Source organism: Salvelinus sp. IW2-2015, unplaced genomic scaffold, assembly GCF_002910315.2.
Source record: "Salvelinus sp. IW2-2015 unplaced genomic scaffold, ASM291031v2 Un_scaffold2445, whole genome shotgun sequence".
In the NCBI taxonomy this organism is placed as follows: domain Eukaryota; kingdom Metazoa; phylum Chordata; class Actinopteri; order Salmoniformes; family Salmonidae; genus Salvelinus; species Salvelinus sp. IW2-2015.
In genome coordinates this window covers 52,530-60,268 of record NW_019943766.1, presented here as the reverse complement: position 1 = coordinate 60,268, position 7,739 = coordinate 52,530, and the positions used below count along the sequence as shown (strand labels likewise).

Here is a 7,739-nt window from a genome sequence, read left to right as displayed (position 1 = left end):
TGTGAGTAATTGGAGGTAAACCTAGGCATAGAGTGATGATGAGAGAGATATAGTCTCTAGAGACGTTTAACCAGGTGATGTCATCGCATATGTAGGAGGCGGAAACAAAGATGATTGGTTTAGGCAGTAATTGAGGCAGGGCTCGAGGCTGCTACAGTTGGAAATACAGACAGTCATAATCACTAACCAGGGACAGTAAATGGGCTCACATCCTACCTTACCTTTGTCTGTACACTATGCCTTGAATCTATGCTATCGTGCCCAGAAACCTGCTCTTTTACTCTTTGTTCCGAACGTGCTAGATGGCCAGTTCGTATAGCCTTTAGCCGTACCCTTATCCTACTCCTCCTCTGGTGATGTAGAGGTTAACCCAGGCCCTGTAGCCCTCAGTACTACACCTATTCCCCAGGCGCTCTCATTTGTTGACTTCTGTAACCGTAAAAGCCTTGGTTTCATGCATGTTAACATCAGAAGCCTCATCCCTAAGTTTGTTTTACTCACTGCTTTAGCACACTCCGCCAACCCTGATGTCCTAGCCTTGTCTGAATCCTGGGTTAGGAAGGCTTCTACTTTTAAAAATCCACCTTTCCAGAAATAAGTCTCTGACTGTTGCCGCTTGCTATAGACCCTCTTCAGCCCCCAGCTGTGCCCTGGACACCATATGCYAATTGATTYCCCCCCATCTATCTTCAGAGTTCGTGCTGTTAGGTGACCTAAACTGGGATATGCTTAACACCCCGGCCATCCTACAATCTAAGCTAGATGCCCGCAATCTCAAAATACACCTCTGCTGTCTTCAGTCAAACGACCACCCCTCATCACTGTCAAACGCTCCCTAAAATACTTCAGCGAGCAGGCCTTTCTAATCGACCTGGCCCCGGTATCCTGGAAGGATATTGACCTCATCCCATCAGTAGAGGATGCCTGGTTGTTCTTAAAAAAGTGCTTTCCTCACCATCTTAAATAAGCATGACCCATTCAAAAAATGTAGAACTAAGAACAGATATAGCCCCTGGTTCACTCCTGACTTGACTGCCCTTGACCAGTACAAAAACATCCTGTGGCGTACTGCATTAGCATCGAATAGCCCCCCCAATATGTAACTTTTCAGGGAAGTCAGGAACCAATATACACAGTAGGAAAGCAAAGGCTAGCTTTAAAACAGAAATTTGCATCCTGTAGCACTAATTCTAAAAAGCTTTGGGACACTGTAAAGTCCATGGAGAATAAGAGCACCTCCTCCCAGCTGCCCACTGCACTGAGGCTAGGAAACACTGTCACCACCGATAAATCCACAATAATCGAGAATTTCATTAAGCATTTTTCTACGGCCGGCCATGCTTTCCACCTGGCTACCCCAACCCCGGCCAACAGCTCTGCACCCCCCGCTTCTCCTTCACCCAAATCCAGATAGCTGATGTTCTGTAGAGCTGCAAAATCTGGACCCCTACAAATCAGCTGGGCTAGACAATCTGGACCCTCTCTTTCTAAAATTATCCGCCGCAATTGTTGCAACCCCTATTACCAGTCTGTTCAACCTCTCTTTCGTGTCGTCAAAGATCCCTAAAGATTGGAAAGCTGCCGCGGTCATCCCCCTCTTCAAAGGGGGAGACACTCTAGACCCAAACTGTTATAGACCTATATCCATCCTGCCCTGCCTTTCTAAAGTCTTCGAAAGCCAAGTTAACAAACAGATCACTGACCATTTTGAATCCCACCGTACCTTCGCCGCTATGCCAACTGGTTTCCGAGCTGGTCATGGGTGCACCTCAGCCACGCTCAAGGTACTAAACGATATCATAACCGCCATCGATAAAAGACAGTACTGTGCAGCCATCTTCATCGATCTGGCCAAGGCTTTCGACTCTGTCAATCACCGTATTCTTATCGGCAGACTCAATAGCCTTGGTTTCTCAAATGACTGCCTCGCCTGGTTCACCAACTACTTCTCTGATAGAGTTCAGTGTGTCAAATCGGAGGGCCTGTTGTATGGACCTCGGGCAGTCTCTATTGGGGTGCCACAGGGTTCAGTTCTCGGGCCGACTCTTTTGTCTGTATATATCAATGATGTCGCTCTTGCTGCTGGTGATTCTCTGATCCACCTCTACGCAGACGACACCATTCTGTATACTTCTGGCCCCTCTTTGGACACTGTGTTAACTAACCTCCAGACGAGCTTCAATGCCATACCACACTCCTTCCGTGGCCTCCAACTGCTCTTAAATGTTAGTAAAACAAAATGCATGCTCTTCAACCGATCGCTGCCCGCACTCGCCCGTGGACAACTACAAATACCTAGGTGTCTAGTTTGACTGTAAACTCTCCTTCCAGACTCACATTAAGCATCTCCAATCCTAAATTAAATCTAGAATCGGCCTCCTATTTTGCAACAAAGCCTCTTCACTCATGCTGCCAAACATACCCTCGTGAAACTGACTATCCTGKCGATCCTTGACTTCGGCGATGTCATTAACAAAATAGGCCCCAACACTCTACTCAGCAAATTGGATGTAGTCTATCACAGTGCCATCTGTTTTGTCACTAAAGCCCCATATACTACCCACCACTGTGACCTGAATGCTCTTGTTGGCTGGCCCTCGCTATATATCTGTCGCCAAACTCACTGGCTCCAGGTCGTCTATAAATCTTTGCTAGGTAAAGCCCCGCCTTATCTCAGCTCACTGGTCACCATAGCAACACCCACCCGTAGCACGAGCTCCAGCAGGTATATTTCACTGGTCATCCGCAAAGCCAACACCTCCTTTGGTCGCCTTTCCTTCCAGTTCTCTGCTGCCAGTGACTGGAACGAATTGCAAAAGTCACTGAAGCTGGAGACTTATATCTCCCTCACTAACTATAAGCATCAGCTGTCAGAGCATGTTACCGTACCTGTTATCACTGTACCTGTCCACAGCCCATCTGTAAATAGCCCACCCAACTACCTCATCCCCATATTMTTATTTTTTTTGTTGCTCATTTGCACCCCAGTATCTCTCCTTGCACATTTATCTTCTGCACCTCTATCACTCCAGTATTTAATTGCTAAATTGTAATTATTTTGCCACTATGGCCTATTTATTGCCTTACCTCCCTAATCGTACTACATTTGTACATACTGTATGTAGATTTTTCTATTGTGTTATTGACTGTACGTTTGTTTATCCCATGTGTAACTCTGTGTTGTTGTCTGTGTCGCACTGCTTTGCTTTATCTTGGCCAGGTCGCAGTTGTAAATGAGAACTTGTTCTCAACTGGCCGACCTGGTTTAAATAAAGGTGAAATAATATTTWTTTTTAAACAACATTCTAGTCCATTCAAGACTGACTAATAAGAAATGGGTACAGAATTAACACTTTACCCAAACACAATCTGTCCAATAGGCATTCGGACTCCAATCAGGCATAATGTCCATTTAGATACTAGAAATGTGGTTTATGTAATTGATGTCCATGTTTGTCATAAACTCGGTATTGGAGACACAACATTCACTAGAATGCAGACTCAAACAACATCTATACCACATTCGTACAGGTGATAGATCCACTCAGGTCTCATACAGAGGAGAACAATAGAATTGTTGGCCTGGAGACCAATATGTGGGGGTGTAAAACTCAAAAGACACAGGGCTGAGCGACAATGGACTGGAACACTAGGCACCATTGATCCTCTAGACCCCTCAAACTCAACTCTGGACCTCCAAGCCAGTTCCACTACATTTTTTCATTGTTCCCCTCTAATCAGGCACTGATTTAGACCTGGGACACCAGGTGTGTGCAGTTAATGATCAGGTAAAACAGAAAACCAGCAGACTCTGGACCTCGTATGGTCAGAGTTGAGTATCTCTGCTCTTGGCCTTCATGATAAATACTAAACCACCCGGCAATTTGTCTCCATCTGCTGGCTGTTTTAGACAGTTSGAGTCTCCACTGGTATTTCTGAATACATGTAGAGGTCAAGCTACAGATCTATTGTACTGGTCATTATTATTATTTTGTTTGAGCTGGATTCTTATTTAATTATTTTTAAATTTGATACTATTGTGTGGATTTTGTATAAATAGTGTGATGGAAACAACTCCTTATATGCCTATTTTACTTCTAATTTGAGTGAATATCTATAGGAATTGAATGTGTTTTCTCCCGTCTTAGAGATTTGAGCACTTCTGATTTGTACTTCCCCACTCCCTATATTCCCTCTTTTTGAAACACTTCTGGTTCATCATGTTTATTTTATAGATGTTGGTTTGTTTCTAAATATACATGTATAGGTAGCTATCCCCAGCCTAGTGTACAGTATAGACCTTTCCTTTGAATGGCTGTTGTCTGAAACTATTCTAACCCTAACCACCCCCGGGGCCTTAGCCCGAACCTTTTTGGCCCCCATACCTAACCTCCTTGGTTCTCATGCTAACCCTGACCTCCTTGGTTCTCATGCTAACCCTGACCTCCTTGGTTCTCATGCTAACCCTGACCTCCTTGGGTTCTCATGGCTAACCCATACCTCCTTGTTCTCATGCTAACCCTGAACCTCCTTGGTTCTCATGCTAACCCTGAACCTCCTTGGTTCCATGCTAACCCTACCTCTTGGTTCTCATGCTAACCCTGACCTCCTTGCGTTTCTCATGCTAACCCATACCTCCTTGGTCTTCATGCTAACCTGACCTCCTTGGTTTTATGCTAACCCTAACCTCCTTGGTTCTCATGCATAACCCTAACCTCCTTGGTTCTCATGCTAACCCTAACCTCCTTGGTTCTCATGCTAACCCTAACCTCCATTGGTCTCATGCTAACCCTAACCTCCTTGGTTCTCATGCTAACCCTGACCTCCTTGGTTCTCATGCTAACCCTGACCTCCTTGGTTCTCATGCTCCTAACCTCCTTGCGTTCTCATGCTAACCTAAACCTCCTTGGTTCTCATGCTAACCCCTAACCTCCTTGGTCTCTGCTAACCCTACCTCCTGTTCTCTGCTAACCCTGAACTCCTTGGTTCCCTGCTAACCCTCCTCCTTGGTTCTCATGCTAACCCTAACCTCCTTGGTCTCATGCTAACCCTAACCTCCTTGGTTCTCATGCTAACCCTGTCCTCTTGGTTCTCATGCTAACCCTAACCTCCTTGGTTCTCATGCTAACCCTAACCTCCTTGGTTCTCATGCTAACCCTAACCTCCTTGGTTCTCATGCTAACCCTGAACCTCCTTGGTTCTCATGCTAACCCTGTCCTCATTGTTCTCATTGCTAACCCTAACCTCCCTTGGTTCTCATGCTAACCCTAACCTCCTTGGTTCTTCATGCCCTAACCCTAACCTCTTGTTCTCATGCTAACCCTTCCTCATTGGTTCTCATGCTAACCCTAACCTCATGGTTCTCATCTAACCCTCCTCCTTTGGTTCTCATTGCTAAACCTGACCTCCTTTTGGTTCTCATGCTAACCCTGTCCTCATTGGTTTTCATCATGCTAACCCTAACCTCCTTGGTTCTCATGCTAACCCTAACCTCCTTGGTTCTCATGCTAACCCTGTCCTCATTGGTTCTCATGCTAACCCTGACCTCCTTGGTTCTCATGCTAACCCTGACCCCTAGTGAGATCCAGTCCCCCTTCCCACAGGATACGTTTAATTGACTTATATCTATATGTTTGTATAGTTTTTATATGTCCTCCCTTATTTTGATACGGTAACACCCCAGTAATATATACTTGACTTTTTGGGGAGTTTCTCCCATTTTTCTCTGCAGATCCTCTCAAGCTCTGTCAGGTTGGATGGGGAGTGTTGCTGTACAGCTATTTTCACGTCTCCCCAGAGATGTTCGATTGGGTTCAAGTCCGTGCTGTGGCTGGGCCACTCAAGGACATTCAGAGACTTGTCCCGAAGTCACTCCTGCGTTGTCGTGGCTGTGTGCTTAGTGTCGTTGTCCTGTTGGAAGGGGAACCTTCGCCCCAGTCTGAAGTCCTGAACACTCTGGAGCAGGTTTTCATCAAGGATCTCTCTGTACTTTATTCTGTTCATCGTTCATCTCTACCTCTGAAAAACATRRCCACAGCATGATGCTGCCACCAACATGCTTCACAGTAGYGATGGTGTCAGGTTTCCTCCAGACGTGACGCTTGGCATTCAGGCCAAAGAGTTCAGTCTTGGTTTAATCAGACCAGAGAGTCTTGTTTKTCATGGTCTGAGAGTCCTTTAGGTGCTTTTTGGCAAATTCCAAGTGGGCTGTCATGTGCCTTTTACTGAGGAATGGCTTCCYTCTGGCCACTCTACCATAAAGGCCTGATTGGTGGAGTGCTGCAGAGATGGTTGTCRTTCTGGAAGGTTCTCCCATCTCCACAGAGGAACTCTGGAGCTCTGTCAGAGTGACCATCGGGTTCTTGGTCACCTCCCTGACCAAGGCCCTTCTCCCCAAATTGCTTAGTTTGGCCGGGCATTCAGCTCTAGGAAGAGTCTTGGTGGTTCCAAACTTCTTCAATTTAAGAATTATGGAGGCCACAGGCTTAAGATAAATGTACTGAAAACACTATTGAATAAAAACTCCATGAGAAAATCTGTTGGCCAGCAAGTGGGAGGGTTTTCATCGGTTGAATGACGTTTATTCAGAGCGCAAGGTAGCCAAACCTGCATTACGCAACTGAATAAGAGAAGTCTGAATAACAAATACTGAGAAGTGCGTAGGAAAGGCGTGCGTAGGAAGGTGTAAATTCCTAAGTCGGAATCGTCCCCTTTGCGTAAAGCAAATCCAAACTATATCCTCATAGGAGATCCAAAACAAGCTGAAATCATAAGAGACCACTAGGTGAGCACCGCGTTAAAACACCTGATGGTACAATCATGACAATGACAAACTGACTAGGGGTGGATGTTTAACTTGACTAGGGTGGATGTTTAACACTTGACTAGGGTGGATGGTTTAACACTTGACTAGGGGTGGATGGTTTAACACTTGACTAGGGGTGGATGGTTTAACACTTGACTATGATGACATTGACTAGGGGTGGATGGTTTAACACTTGACTAGGGTGGATGTTTAACACTTGACTAGGGGTGGATGGTTTAACACTTGAACGTAGGTGGTGGTATTGACTAGACGTCGGTGATTTACAGGAGACTGGACAGGGTTATGGAATTGCTGGAGAGTCACTTCATTGGATGGTTTAAATTGACTAGGGGTGGATGGTTTAACACTTGACTAGGGGTGGATGGTTTAACACTTGACTAGGGGTGGATGGTTTTAATACTTGACTAGGGGTGGATGGTTTAACACTTGACTAGGGTGGATGGTTTAACACTTGACTAGGGTGAATGTTAACACTTGACTAGGGTGGATGGTTTAACACTTGACTAGGAGTGGATGGTTAACCACTTGACTAGGGGTGGATGGTTTAATACTTGACTAGGGGTGGATGGTTTAACACTTGACTAGGGGTGGATGGGTTTAACACTTGACTAGGGGTGGATGGTTTAATACTTGACTAGGGATGGATGGTTTAACACTTGACTAGGGGTGGATGGTTTAACACTTGACTAGGGGTGGATGTTTAACACTTAAGAATTAGACCTCACTATGATCTATAGTAGAACTGCATGGAGATCATAGAGGTTGATAAAGGAGGTGTCTTTACATCTGAGCCATAATAGCTTTGTGACAGCATGGCGGCACCATTGAGGACATTCTCCATTACTTCTATGAGTCGGTTAAACAAACGCTGCATACTGTTTCCCCCCCTGGAGGTGTTGTCTGAACGGTGTTA

At 45.4% G+C, this 7,739-nt stretch overlaps 3 long non-coding RNA genes across 3 annotated transcripts in view; 1 reads left to right on the top strand and 2 right to left on the bottom strand.

Annotated features, from left to right (window-relative positions):
- Positions 1–6,539: 6,539 nt before the first annotated feature.
- On the bottom strand, positions 6,540–7,008 carry LOC139025271 (uncharacterized). The gene is made up of 2 exons (XR_011476783.1): positions 6,972–7,008; positions 6,540–6,833 (listed from the first exon to the last, which is right to left on the bottom strand). It is a non-coding gene; the product is annotated as an uncharacterized lncRNA (long non-coding RNA).
- Positions 6,755–6,956, top strand: LOC139025270 (uncharacterized). Its single transcript, XR_011476782.1, has 2 exons — positions 6,755–6,843; positions 6,889–6,956. It is a non-coding gene; the product is annotated as an uncharacterized lncRNA (long non-coding RNA).
- Positions 7,009–7,338: 330 nt separating the features above from the next.
- Positions 7,339–7,739, bottom strand: part of LOC139025269 (uncharacterized) — a 5,037-nt gene continuing 4,636 nt past the window's right edge. Inside the window, exon 2 of the long non-coding RNA XR_011476781.1 lies at positions 7,339–7,507. This is a non-coding gene — a long non-coding RNA (uncharacterized lncRNA). The remainder of the gene's footprint in view (positions 7,508–7,739) is intronic.